This window comes from Pleurodeles waltl, chromosome 4_2 (genome assembly GCF_031143425.1).
Source record: "Pleurodeles waltl isolate 20211129_DDA chromosome 4_2, aPleWal1.hap1.20221129, whole genome shotgun sequence".
Lineage (NCBI taxonomy): Eukaryota > Metazoa > Chordata > Amphibia > Caudata > Salamandridae > Pleurodeles > Pleurodeles waltl.
The window spans coordinates 522,181,856-522,196,831 of record NC_090443.1 but is presented as its reverse complement, the minus strand read 5'-3'; positions in this window follow the sequence as shown (position 1 = coordinate 522,196,831).

Genomic DNA, 14,976 nt, shown 5'->3' with positions numbered 1-14,976 from the left:
TGTGCCCATCCTCTGATAGCTTGGCACTGAGCAGTCAGGCTTAACTTAGAAGGCAATTTGTAAAGTATTTGTGCAATAAATCATGCATTCACACAGTTTAGCACTGCAAAAATACACCACACTGTGTTTAGGAAAATATATAGGGGGTCATTACAACATTGGCGGTAAAAGGCGCTTACCGCTGTGCAGAAGACCGCCAATACACCGCGGCGGCAGCGGTATTCTGCCACAGCTATTATGACACACATCTTGGAATCTGCCGAAGTTCAGACACCCACACAACACCGCCACACCAAAGGTTAGTGATAAACTGGCGGAAACAAATCCTCCACCTCCACGCCACCAGAATCACGCCCATGCTATTACGACCCACGAATCCACGTGACGGTCTTTCAACCGCGGTATTCCATTGGCGGTACACACCGCCGCGCTCAAAATACACACACATCTCCAAAACACCGCCACATTGGACAATTACAAATACACACACCTGATACACATACAAATACCACTCGCACACAATCAATACTACATAAAACACACACCCACAGCACCCACAAACCCCTACGAGCAAAAAATCACGAACGAAGGCCAGAGAGAGAGCACAGAATAGACAACCTCATCACACAGAGGCACACAACACCATCACCCACACAACATCCACGCACAAAACACCACACACCACTACACTCATCACACTCATCACCACATACACCACCCCACACATCACCCACACCACCCCATGTCACGCCAAAGACACCCCCGCTTCTCCGAGGAGGAGCTGAGGGTCATGGTGGAGGAAATCGTCCGGGTAGAGCCACAGCTATTTGGTTCACAGGTACAGCACACATCAATAGTCAGGAAGATGGAGTTATGGCGCAGAATAGTGGACAGGGTGAACGCGGTGGGACAGCACCCAAGAAATAGGGAGGACATCAGGAAGAGGTGGAACGACCTACGGGGGAAGGTGCGTTCAACGGTCTCCAGGCACAACATCGCAGTACAGCGGACTCGCGGCGGACCCCCACCTCCTCCCCCACAACTAACAACATGGGAGGAGCAAGTCTTGACCATCTTGCATCCTGAGGGCCTCGGAGGAGTCGGTGGAGGATGGGACACTGGTAAGTCAAATCTTAACTATTATATCCCCCACCCTACCTGCATGCTATCACACACCCCCACCCTCACACCCTCCCCTATTACTCCAAATCCTCACTAATCTACCCATAACACAAACCACCCATCATAACCCCAAGCCCTGCATGACACAACTAAGCATGGACACCCCTCACTAAAGCATGCCCACTGCACATACCCAGAACCCCCCCAACCATCATCACACAAACCCACACACAGGAATGCTTGTACTGGGGTACACAAACACCCACCCATTGCACACCATTACACACACACATGCAATAATCATGATCTTATGCCCCTGCAGGACCGTCACCACACCAGAGGGTCCAGACAACACCACTCCACCCCCAGAAGAGGCCCACAGTGACGAGAGCAGGTCTGCCCTACTGGATGCTGATGACCAGCCCGGACCATCGTGGGCCTCGGGACAGTCGGTTCCCCTTGCACAGGCACAGCCCAACACCGACCTTCCACCCTCTGGTAACACCAGCACAGCACCCACCCAGCGGGCCCAAACCTCCCTACCCAGGACAGGTCAATCAGCAGTGTGTCCACCACTACAGGGAACCCGGGATAACCCGCCACCCCAACAACAACAGGGACCTGGGGGCAGTGGTAGTGGGCACACGGTCCAGGGGACGGAGGCCCAGGAACACAGGGGAACTGGGAGGGCTGCTGTGCGACAGGGGGCTGACAGGCCAAGGGAACCCACTCTCCACGAGGCCCTATCCTCCAACATGGGAGCATACCACCACTCCCAGGAGACAATGGCGACGGTCCTGGACAAGTTGCAGGAGACCCTGCGCCTGCAGGACAAACTGTATTTGGGGTTCAGGGAGGAGCTCACGACCATCAGCTCCGCCCTGGGCACCATCGTAGGGGTGCTGAAGGACATACAGCGGACCTTGAGGGACTCCGTGGCACTCCAAGGGGCCCCTGACACTAGCCAGGACGATGAAATGCCCACCACCTCCGCCGGCGCTAGTGGACAGGACGCCCCGCCACAGGACCACCACACCAGCACCCCACCTCCTGCAGACGGACAACCACCACGCAAGCGGTCCCTGAGATCCAGGAACAGGACAGACCAAGATGGCAAGACCCCCGCCAGGAAATGAGACCACCCTGATTGTCCTCCCACTGTCCCACTTTGTTACCCTGTCCATACTTAAACTGCAGCAGCTCCACTTCCTATGCCCAGATGGGCAGTGCACCTGTGAGACTAATAGACTGGATCTGCCATGGACATTCCTCTGCCATCACCCATACTCATTTTACAAACCCCTCACATTTCAGAGCACTTCAATAAACACCCTTGAAACACAAAACAATCTGGAGTCAGTCTGTGATTTAGTAAATATGTATTATCAATGACAGTGTCATAATGGGTTTACCATTGTAAGGCTAACATACCTATGTCACACATCACAAGTCCTTGAAGGATGCAAGCAGTTGACACGTAGGTAACCACACCTGTGAAACCGTAATGGAGGGGTACAACTCAGTTTTCAAATAGTGATTTAAATTGAGAAACAGGATAGAGGTAGACGTGTGAAAGTTAATGTAATGCTAAAATGAAAATGTTCTCACCTGTGTCTCACTGGAAATATTGCTGTATGACTGACTCCCTGTTGTCGTTGTCTTCTTCCTCAGCTTCATACTCATCACTGTCCACAGGCTCCACAGACTCCGCAACTGCTACAACACCGTCATCTGGATCATCCTCCTGCAGAAAAGGCACCTGGCGTCGCAAAGCCAAATTATGGAGCAGGCGATGATGATGTTGCACACCTTCTTCGGTGAGTAGAATAGGGATCCACCTGTCATATGGAGGCACCTGAACCTGGACTTCAGGAGGCCGAAGGTGCGTTCGATCACCCTTCTAGTCCGCCCATGGGCCTCATTGTACCGTTCCTCTGCCCTGGGATTCCTCACTGGGGTTAATAGCCAGGAAAGGTTGTGGTAACCAGAGTCCCCCAATAGCCATACACGGTGCCTGTGGAGATGACCCATCATATCAGGGATGCTGCTATTCCGCAGGATGTAGGCGTCATGCACTGAGCCAGGGAACATAGCATTTACCTGCAAGATGTACTGGTCTGCCAAACAGACCATCTGGACATTCATTGAATGATAACTCTTCCTGTTCCTGTACACCTGTTCACTCCTGTGGGGGGGGACCAGAGCTACATGGGTCCCATCAATGGCACCAATGACGTTGGGGATATGTCCAAAGGCATAGAAGTCTCCTTTCACTGTAGGCAAATCCTCCACCTGAGGTAAAATGATGTATCTCCTTACGTGTTTCAGCAGGGCAGACAACACTCTGGACAACACGTTGGAAAACATAGGCTGGGACATCCCTGATGCCATGGCCACAGCCACAGTTGTCTGAAAAGACCCACTTGCAAGGAAATGGACCACTGACAGCACCTGCACGTCAGGGGGGATTCCAGTCGGATGGCGGATTGGTGACATCAGGTCTGGCTCCAACTGGGTACATAGAGCCAGATGTAGCAAATAAAAAATTTGCGAGTTGCAAAGTGCGAGTCCATGCGACTCGCAATTTGCAACTCGCAAATTGGTATGCAGTACGGTGTCTCAGACACCGACTGCGACTCGCTATGGGGTCGCAATGACCCACCTCATCAATATTCATGAGGTGGGTCGCAAATTGTGGCCCCATAGCGAGTATAGGCACTCGCAAACATGGAGTCCTGCTGTAGTCAGCAGACCTCCATGTTCGTGACTGCTTTCAATAAAGCATTTTTTTTTTTTTTAAGTGTAGCCAGTTTTCCTTAAAGGAAAACGAGCTGCACTTAAAAAAAAAAAACGAAACCTTTAGTTTCGGTTTTTTTTCAGGGCAGGTAGTGGTCCCTTGGACCACTACCTACCCTGAAAAAATTGTTTTGGGTCCATTCACAAAGTGGAAGGGGTCCTATGGGGACCCCTTCCAATTTGCGAGTGGGTTACCATCCACTTGAAGTGGATGGTAACTGCGACACCATTTGCGACCGCGTAGGCGGTCGCAAATGGTATTGCATACCACTCAGAATCGCAAATAGGAAGGGAACACCCCTTCCTATTTGCGATTCAGAAATGCATATTGCGAGTATGTCCTGACTCGCAATATGCATTTCTGCATAGCAAAGAGGCATTTGCGCCTCGCAAACGGCGATTTTCGCCGTTTGCGAGGTGCAAATCCTTTGCTACATCTGGCCCATAGTTCCTGGATTGTGGCACGGTCAAACCGGTAGGTGACGATCACATGTCTCTCTTCCAATGTCAACAGGTCCACCAGCGGTGGGTACACCGGAGGATTCCGCCATCTTATCATATGTCCAAGCTGACGGTGCCTACGAAGGACAACAGCGAAGAACCAGTCATTATTCCTCCAGGTATGTACCCACAGTTACACACAAGACTACACCACTCACAAAACCCTTCCTGTATGTGTGTTGAGTGTAGGCCTAGCTATGTGTGACTGTGCTGCTTTACTCTTCAGAATATCAAAACTATGCACTTCAGGATATTTTAAGGCACAATGTAAAGCAATCACTCTCAAACACCTTCGTAAGTAGAATAATCAAGTTTATTTAAGGGGCAAGTTCTCAGCTAGCAAAACTAAACCACACTAATATATATATATATACATCAGGAGAATAACATGAGAATAATGATAAAGATATAAGCACTCTGTGAATAATTGCAAGAGTAAGTGCATATAATACAAGCACACACAATATACCTCAATGCTCAATAGCATGAAAATGACTGCAAGAATAAGTGCATATTACGCGCGCACACACAATATACTTCAATGCTCAATAGCATGAAAATGACTGCAAGAATAAGTACATATTACGCGCGCACACACAATACACTTAATAAATTGAAAAGCTTCACCGAAAAGAGCGTCTGCATCCCTCCGCCGTACACAAAGCTGGGGAACCCAAATCAGCTGGCACAGGGAGCCTCTGTTCGGGACAATCAGTCCTCCTGGTGTTGCGTCCAACCCAGAAGAGAGTTCCTAAACCAGCCCATCCAGGCCCCCAACTTTTATAGTATCTACTAACGCCCAGGAGTCTTTTCTAGAAAAAGACCCCCTCCTTTACAAATTGTGCAATCGGCGGTACCTTGTTCACCCTTCGAGACGTCTCCTCAGAACGGGCCAAGTTCCCAGGAGAGGACTCCAAGGTGAAGCTTGCATTCCTCCTTGTGTACAGGCGCATCCCCCTGTTGTTCTAACTGATAGCTCGTGGAATGTAAATAGCGCCCTTCGTACCAGGCAGATGGAGCGAAGTTGAGCAGAAAAACACCCCACCCTTCAGCTTGCCGAAGCTTGTGGAAAAACACAGAACAGTGCCTTACGCACCGAATCAGACTCGACAAAATGGAGTCGTGAACCAAAATGGAAGCGAAGGCCAATGAAAGCAGAGGCCAATGGTCCACACTCTGCACCACTGTTTACCTTGCACGTAGTGCTGCCGCATGCACGTAGTGTATGTAGCAATACATTTCCACCCTTGGACCATTTGGCCAACTTACAACTAAGTATATCCTATAAGCTGAAATGGCAATGCTCTTGGGCGAAACTGAGATAGAAGGTTAGGCACACACTGAATACAACAACATACTGAAATTAAAATAACTGTTATGATAATGATTACACCAAAGATATAACGCAGTTGGCCTAAATTAGGCAGCCATCCAAAAGCCCAATCCCACCACCCCTTGTCAACATCCTGCTGCACCCCCTTCACCAACTTATGCAGGGCCTCTATGTGGGAGTTGATTGATATGGAGTGGTCGGATAAATTGAAGCAACATAATCCTTCAAAATCACTGCAGCCATGGTTGTGTTTAAGCAGTAAATAATCAATAGCAGCGCGATTCTGCAAAGCAGCTCTTCTAATTCCCTGTACATCTAATAACAGCTCAGCTAAGGCAGCTGATGTATAGTTAATATTCTTGACTACTAAACATGCAAGTTTATTAATAACTCTGGTATTATATACTGCAAGTCCTGGCACCCCTACGATAGAACCAGCTAAACTAACATATTCTGTTTTGGACAGCAATGAAATTTCAGAATCACAGTCCGTAGGTAATTGAATAGTGTCTCTGGTATAGCGAGGGTGTAGAGCAGTATCCATAGGAAACATGAGAAAGCCTAAGCGTGACCAGGCACAAGGCCCTCCGGTTAGATTGGCTGGAATATAAGTAAAAGAAAGATTACCACAAGAAAAGAGCCAACCTTTAGGCAACTTAACATTTTGAATGTGGCTGGCAGCAGGCACCACATGTTGGCAAAACATCGAATTATTTACATTCAAACAGGTTAGGTCAGTCCGTGAGTGGCACAACGTCCGTTGTGCAGCAGTTAAGTTTTTGTCTCTTTTCTCCAATTTGAGCTGAGCACATTTACCTATTTTCATAGGATCACAGGTCAATGAATAGCACACATCCCCATTTGAGATGTTAAACGTGAGTATAGATGTCATGTTCCTCCACAACCTCCTGCCCACCTCCGGGCAATGACGGCAGTACTCATAGAGTGACAGATGGGAGCGAACGTCACTCACATCCACCATTCCATCCTGGTTTGTATTGTTAAAGATGTGTAATAATACAGCAGCAGGAGTGGGCACTGCCACTAGACAAGTGGTAATCAAATCTTGAACGCTTTGCATGTTACTCATACAGAAGTGAGATATATTCAGCACTTCCTGCGCTAGATGAATCCAAACATTGTTCGGTTGATGCAGCAGCGTTGGCATCTGCGGCTGACGGTTGAATCTTTGGGCTATGAGCCCCTCCCGCTCCCCGGTGGAGTCTCCCGAACGGGCTCCATACACCACACTCATGGCACAGGCACTCCACAGGATGATCTGAAAAGAACAAAGGACAAAACACGTATTATCATTCTCGCAGATAGCATTTGTCGGCGGGAACATGTTCCCATTTGTCTTGACCAGGTCGCATAACTACCAGGACATTGTCTGGTCCAGTGGCGATGACATCAGCGGGTTGAGGAGGGTTATTTGGGGATTCAATCCACACCTTGGCCCCTGGGTTCTTGTCAGTAGATCCGAACCCTCCTTTGCCTCTCACAGTGAGAAGAGCTGGGGCGCTCCCCTTCTGAACAACACCTCCATAAACCGGCATAATGACAATTTGGGCAACGCGATCACCAGGTTGCACCACTAGGTCTGTGTCACCACTGTTCAAGAGAATGACTTTCAACTCGCCTTGGTAGTCTGCATCTATCACGCCTCCTAAAACTTGGATGCCCCTCAAGGCAAGCCCAGATCGAGGGGCGATCAGACCGTAATGCTCAGGGGGAATCTGAATTCCCACCCCAGTTTCAATCAGAGTGATGTCTCTAGGTTTCAATCGATGCATGTGTAAAGCATGTAAGTCAAGTCCTGCAGATTCTGGTGTAGCTCGATATGGGGCCAAAGCTCCTAGAGCTGTTTCCCAATACACAATGGTATTGCTCGTTGTAAACGGATTAATCTGTAAAGCAGGTGTCAGCATTCTCATGAGAGGTGTCTCGGCATTTGTTAGGGGTCGGTTGTTCAAAATTTGCAAAGCATCATACAAATTATCCCTCCACCCCTTCAGTGTCCCATCATTCAGTTTACGCAATTGTTCTTTCAGCAACCCATTCATTCTCTCAATCAGTCCCGCTGCTTGTGGGTAGTAAGGTATGTGAAAAATCCACTCAATATTGCGTTGTGCACAATAGTCCTGCACTAGTCTGCCCTTGAAGTGGCTGGCGTTATCACTTTGAATCTGGAGTGGCACCCCATAGTACAGAATCAACAGATCTAGTGTTTTCAGGGTGCTCTGCTGAGTTGCGCGCCTGCAGGGAAAGGCTATGAGATAACCAGAGTAAGTGTCTACCACGGTGCAGGCATACTGACACCCTCTGCTCACTGGCATTGGTCCAATGTAATCAATCTGCCAAATCTGTCCTGGCAATTTACCTCTACCTAGCTGGCCTCTCACCACCTGTGGGACCGGTCTGTGCTGTACATGCTGACAAATGGGACATTCAATGATCGCTGTTTTAATCAAATCTAGGGGAAGATGCATCCCTCTAATCTCAGCCCACCTGTGAGTAGCCTTTTCTCCAAGATGTCCGCATTTCTGGTGTGCCCATTTAGCCATTCCCACCAAATCAGAACTCTGCGCCTCCACTTCAGCCTCTTGAATCTTGGCTCGATCGTCTGCAAGACAATTGAACCATCGGTCTAATGAATCAGTTGGACAGTGAGCGTCCACATGATAGACAGTCACGGTGCTTTGAGGTAACATTTCCCAGATCTCCTGCCATAACTCCTTCCCCCATACCTCTTTGTTATGGATTTTGTACTGATGTGCATGCCACGTGGGAAGCCAAGTAGCTAACCCATTGGCGGTAGACCAGGAATCTGTATAAATGTGACATTTTCCGGGTAGCTCCTGTTTTAAAGCCTAATACACGGCATAAAGCTCTGCATACTGGCTACTTTTTCCCTGTCCTGTAGTTGTCAAAAGCTTCTTGGTAACAGGATTATAGGACACTGCCTTCCAGTGCCTTTTCGCTCCAACATATTTTGCTGAACCATCTGTGAACCACACATGTTTTTTGTCATCTGCAGACAAGTCTGCGAACGGCTGGCCCCACCCTACTGGGGATTCACACACTGAAGGTACATCATGCAACATTTCGGAATTCTCCACTGGAGCCTGCGCTACCTGCTCATGCAAAACGGCGGTCCCTTTTGGACCCGCTCGTGCCCTGTCCTGGACATACCATTTCCATTTTATAATGCTGGCTTCTTGCGCATGTCCAATTCTATGAGTTTTTGGGGAACTCATCACCCACTGCATGATGGGAATTTCAGGCCTTAAAATCACATTGTGTCCCAGTGTAATTTGCTCAGTATCAACCAGGGCCCAATAGCAGGCCAGCAGCTGCTTCTCAAAGGGAGTATACCGCTCTCCTGCCTCAGGTAACTTCTTTGTCTAAAATCCCAGGGGCACCCTCTTTCTTCCTTGTTTTTGCCATAAACTCCAATTGGCATACTGCCCCTGGACTGTCACATTCAACTCAATGTCTCCCTCTCGAATCGGCCACAAATCCAAAGCATGCTGAATGGCGTCTTTCGCCAATTCAAACGCGCGCTGCTCCTGCTCTCCCCATTCAAACGCATTTTTCTTTCGTGTAACTTTGTACAATGGGGCCAAAATCTGAGACAAATGGGGTATATGTTGTCTCCAATACTCGAATAGTCCAATAAAACTCTGGGCTTCCTTCCGATTTCGCGGTACTGCGAATTCCTTAATCTTTTGTTTCACTTTTGGCAACACTTCTCTGTGTCCCTGATTCCACTGAATGCCCAAAAATTTCACGCTCTGAGACGGTCCCTGCACTTTCTCGGGGTTAATCTCCCACCCTTGATTCTGCAAATGTTCCACCACCCTGTCTAGCTGAATTCGCACCTGTTCTTGCGTCTCTCCCTGCATCATCACGTCATCTATATAGTGAGAAATTTGCACTCCAGGAACCACTGGTACTTCATCCAAATGCTCTGCCACCAGCCGGTGGCAGATAGTGGGGCTATGTAAATACCCCATGGGTAATCTACAGAAGGTGTACTGACGCCCCGCCCACTGGAATGCCAGCTGAGGCTGGCTCTCCGTAGCTATTGGTATCGTAAAGAAGGCATTGGCAATGTCAATGGTTGCATACCAAGTCCCACTGTGTTTCTGTATGTTCTCAATCAAGGTAATGGTGTCTGGGACCGCTGCAGTCAGAGGAGGTGTATGTTTATTCAATTGGCGATAATCAATGCAAATCCTCCAACTGTTATCACTTTTACGAACAGGCCAGAGGGCATTATTCCACGCAGTGGTGATGGGAACTATTACCCCGGCCTCTAGTAAATCATGTATAGTCTGGCTAATCTCCTCATGTCCTCCCGGTATTCTGTACTGTTTCATTTGAATCACCTTAGTAGCTTGGGGAAGTGTTACCGGAGGAATCTTCAACAGCCCCACCCTTGCGGCGGCTATTGATATAAATCTTTTGGAACCAAATTGATAACATCCATCTTCCAAATATAGGGTCATCCCTTTCAAAATGTCAATTCCAATAATGTATTCGGGAATGGGCACAATCAGGACAGTGTATTCTCTCTTTGGAAGTGCCCCTATTTTCATGGGAACCACTATCTGCACTGCCGGGGTTTCTTTTCCGCCCAATCCCGTAATGGTAAAGTACTGTCCCCTGAATTTTCTTGGATTACCATGAATCAAAGTGGCCTCCGCTCCGGTGTCAACGAGGGCTCGAACTTTTTGAACATTTCCACGTTTCCAATAAATTTCTACTTTGACATGAGGTCTGTTATCTTTGCGAGCCCATCCCTGCACCGGAGTTTGGCCTGTTTCCTAATCTATTTTCACTCTGCGTACATCAGAGTCTGCCCAAGTCAAATCTGGATACAGTTTGCGGTAATTCTCAGGGAACTCCTCCTCCCTGTCTCTGCTTCGCAACCAGCTCCCTCTCCCGCTATCTTCCTCGAGTTTTCCCAGAACCTGTCAGTTCCCGGTCTCTCTCCCTGCTCCGGGTTCCCTCTGCGCTTCGGTGCTCTTCCTCCCAATTTCCGTCCTCTGGGGATCTCTCTCTACTGTGGGGTTCTCTCCCTCTCTCTCCCTTTTCACCCTCACGCTCCTCCCCTCCTACCTTTCTCTGATTCACCACTTTGTTATCCTTCTTGTTCCCTTTCCTGCTCCCCTCCTTTTTATCCAAACCGCGTTTGCGGTACATTTCCCACAGGTCCTTGGTGCTTATCCCATCAATTTCATTCCTGGTCACCGCATCTCGCAGCAAGGCCTGAAACATGTCTCGCCTTGTCACCCTGTTGTCATCAGTACGATTCTCAGACCGTGAATTCCTCTCTGGCTTAGCCCATTCTCCTAAATCACTTAACTCACGCACCGCTTCTACCACCTGAGACAATGGGTTACCCGTCTGATTAATTAACAAAGTCATGATGACATGCTTATATGCAGGAGGAGCGGCCCTAATCAGCCGGTTTCGCACAGACACACTTAAAATTCCATTCATCAAATCATGGGCATTACCCATAAAGATAGCTGTTTTCATCCCTTCTTCCTTCAATCTCTGTACTGCATCTCTCAAAGTATACCAAGGTTTATCATTAGGCGGCCAGTCTGACTCTGTCGGATACTTCTGAGCACACCCTTGCGCAGCTAGCTCTGACAAATTGGTCATGGGACCATTCCCTGGATAGGTTCTAAACTCATTTTGAATAACCAGGTCTGTACTTAACATACAAAGCCTCGGGGCGTCGCCGTGATCCAATTGGACCCCCTGGCCCCCCATATCGTGCACCCGCACCAACCACGTAAGCAATGTTTCCCCAGACCTCTGTCGAAATCTGTCTATCACATCACTTAGTTCTTGCTGTGTATAATCCTCCAGGGCATCCAACATCACCCCTCCAGGATTAGCTGGGCTATGCTGTAACTTTCGCCGATATATGGGCTGCGCACGGACAACATTCCTGCGCTCTGTCTTCTCCTGTCTAACATCTTGGCAGTCATCGCCCCCGGACCCATCTGAAAAATCAGATGTATCCCAGATGTTTCCATCCCAAAATTCAGGGTCAAAGGCTAATCCTGCCTGAGAGATAGCTAAATGCACCTTCTTTTTATTGACTTTCCCTCTTCGTTTCTTGTGTTTATATTTAGCTACGCTAACGGCCGTTCTCTCCGCAACCAGTTGGTACATTTCCAACTTATCACTTAATAATTTATTTTGACAAGCTAGCATGGTAGAGGAATTTCGGGCTTCTACTAACTCCTTCTCCAGCTGCTCGTGGTCTTTTTGTAACTGTAAACATTTTTCATACAACTTTCGGTACGCAGAAAGCAAGATCCAGCCTCGCCTCCCCAACGCACAAATCTCCCTTCCCTTGTCAATTGAAACTTTCCGTAAACATATAAGAAGATCTTCAGGTTCCACATTCAACATACACGCATTCCAATTTTCACACAAACCAGCACAACGTGACCATTCCTGAGCTAAAAGTTTATACGGGGCGGTTTCTCATCCCGGTATTTCTATGTCTGGATTTGCTACATGAGAACCTGCTTTTGAGCTCGCTTTGATCTTATTAAGCATTTTCCCTTTTTTTTTTTTTTCGAATCCTGCAAACGACTACGCCAATTTGTGCTGCTTTACTCTTCAGAATATCAAAACTATGCACTTCAGGATATTTTAAGGCACAATGTAAAGCAATCACTCTCAAACACCTTCGTAAGTAGAATAATCAAGTTTATTTAAGGGGCAAGTTCTCAGCTAGCAAAACTAAACCACACTAATATATATATATATACATCAGGAGAATAACATGAGAATAATGATAAAGATATAAGCACTCTGTGAATAATTGCAAGAGTAAGTGCATATAATACAAGCACACACAATATACCTCAATGCTCAATAGCATGAAAATGACTGCAAGAATAAGTGCATATTACGCGCGCACACACAATATACTTCAATGCTCAATAGCATGAAAATGACTGCAAGAATAAGTACATATTACGCGCACACACACAATACACTTAATAAATTGAAAAGCTTCACCGAAAAGAGCGTCTGCATCCCTCCGCCGTACACAAAGCTGGGGAACCCAAATCAGCTGGCACAGGGAGCCTCTGTTCGGGACAATCAGTCCTCCTGGCGTTGCGTCCAACCCAGAAGAGAGTTCCTAAACCAGCCCATCCAGCCCCCCAACTTTTATAGTATCTACTAACGCCCAGGAGTCTTTTCTAGAAAAAGACCCCCTCCTTTACAAATTGTGCAATCGGCGGTACCTTGTTCACCCTTCGAGACGTCTCCTCAGAACGGGCCAAGTTCCCAGGAGAGGACTCCAAGGTGAAGCTTGCATTCCTCCTTGTGTACAGGCGCATCCCCCTGTTGTTCTAACTGATAGCTCGTGGAATGTAAATAGCGCCCTTCGTACCAGGCAGATGGAGCGAAGTTGAGCAGAAAAACACCCCACCCTTCAGCTTGCCGAAGCTTGTGGAAAAACACAGAACAGTGCCTTACGCACCGAATCAGACTCGACAAAATGGAGTCGTGAACCAAAATGGAAGCGAAGGCCAATGAAAGCAGAGGCCAATGGTCCACACTCTGCACCACTGTTTACCTTGCACGTAGTGCTGCCGCATGCACGTAGTGTATGTAGCAATACAGTGACGCAGTAGTAAATGAAGCCATGTGGGCCCCTGAAATGGCGGCTGCCTGACCTCTAAACTGGGACAATGTGATTGTGGGGTAACTGCGCTGGCATTGCACACCGTCGCGGTAGGCGGTCGTAGACCGCGGCGCAATGCAGCATTGGTTAACATTGGACCCTATGGGTCCCAGAAGCCAATGAACAGGTGCGCCGGCGGTGATGATGCGCACTGCCGCAGACATCACCGCCGCGGACGTGACCACCATTTTATAACTGTTTAATCACTAGATACCTGACCTTCGACAGGAGAGGACCTACACTGCAAGTGCTGCTGTGACCTCGGTCTGGAAGCAACGATGGCTGCTACGTCTGGGGAAAGGGCCCCTGCCTTCACTCTACAGGAGTTGGAGAAACTGGTAGACGGGGTCCTCCCCCAGTACACGCTACTCTACGGTCCTCCAGACCAACAGGTTAGTACACAGGGAGCACGTTGTATGGGCTAGGCCTGGGTGGAGAGGGCTGGTTGGAAGAGGGAAGGGGGCAGAGTTCATGGAACAACAATGCATGGGAATGAATGGGTCACATGGCCAGAGTAGGGAGGGGGCCACTCACAACGACGGTGCAGTTGGTAATGACTGTTCCTCTTCCCTTGTGCATGTCAGCGCCCACCAGAAGAGGGACATATGGCGTGCCATCGCCAAGGAGGTCCGGACCCTGGGGGCTCACCAGAGACGGGGCACCCACTGCCGTAAGAGATGGGAGGGCATTCGCCGCTGCAGCAAGAAGACGGCGGAGGCTCAGCTGGGGATGGCCTCCCAATGTGGGAGAGGTGCCCGTCGCACCATGACCCCCCTGATGTTCCGGATCCTTGCCGTGGCCTACCCGGAGTTGGATGGGTGCTTGAGGGCATCACAGCAGACACAAGGGGGTGAGTACAACCTCATTCTGCTGACTTCGTGTGCAGTGGAGGTGTCTGGGTGGGGGAGGTGGGCTGTGGGTGTCCCTAGGCCAGGGCGAGTTAGGTAGGCAAGGCCCCTCTGTAATGTAGGCCATGTGGCACTCTACCCCATCTCAGCAGAGTGCCAAGTCGAGGTACAGTTGTCCCTGTGGCATACATGTGCGCAGATGTCCACCATTGTAATGTAGGCCATATCCCAGAAATTGCATGTGCAGAGGGCAGGAGCATGACGTAATGCAGGGGGCTGCTGCGTCTGTCTTGTCCGCCAACGGTAGCAGTAATCCATGCACTAAAACTCTCTTTCTTCTGTCTCCCCCCCTTTTTCTGCTCTCCCTGTCCTTTTGTACATCAGCATCAACAGGCGGAGGTACAGTGGCACCGGAGCACGAGGGAGCTGCATCCCACATGGCCATGGAGGGCCACACCACGGACTCTGAATGCACCAGTGGGACGGAGGGCGAGGGGAGCTTCATGTCGGCCACCGGATCACAAAGCAGCGACACGGACTCGTTCACCAATGGGGGCTCCCTTGTGGTGGCGGCACCATCTGTGCCCCCCACCTCTACAGGTACAGCCGCCACCTCCCCTACCAGCCCCACCCTCCCAGCAGCCCCT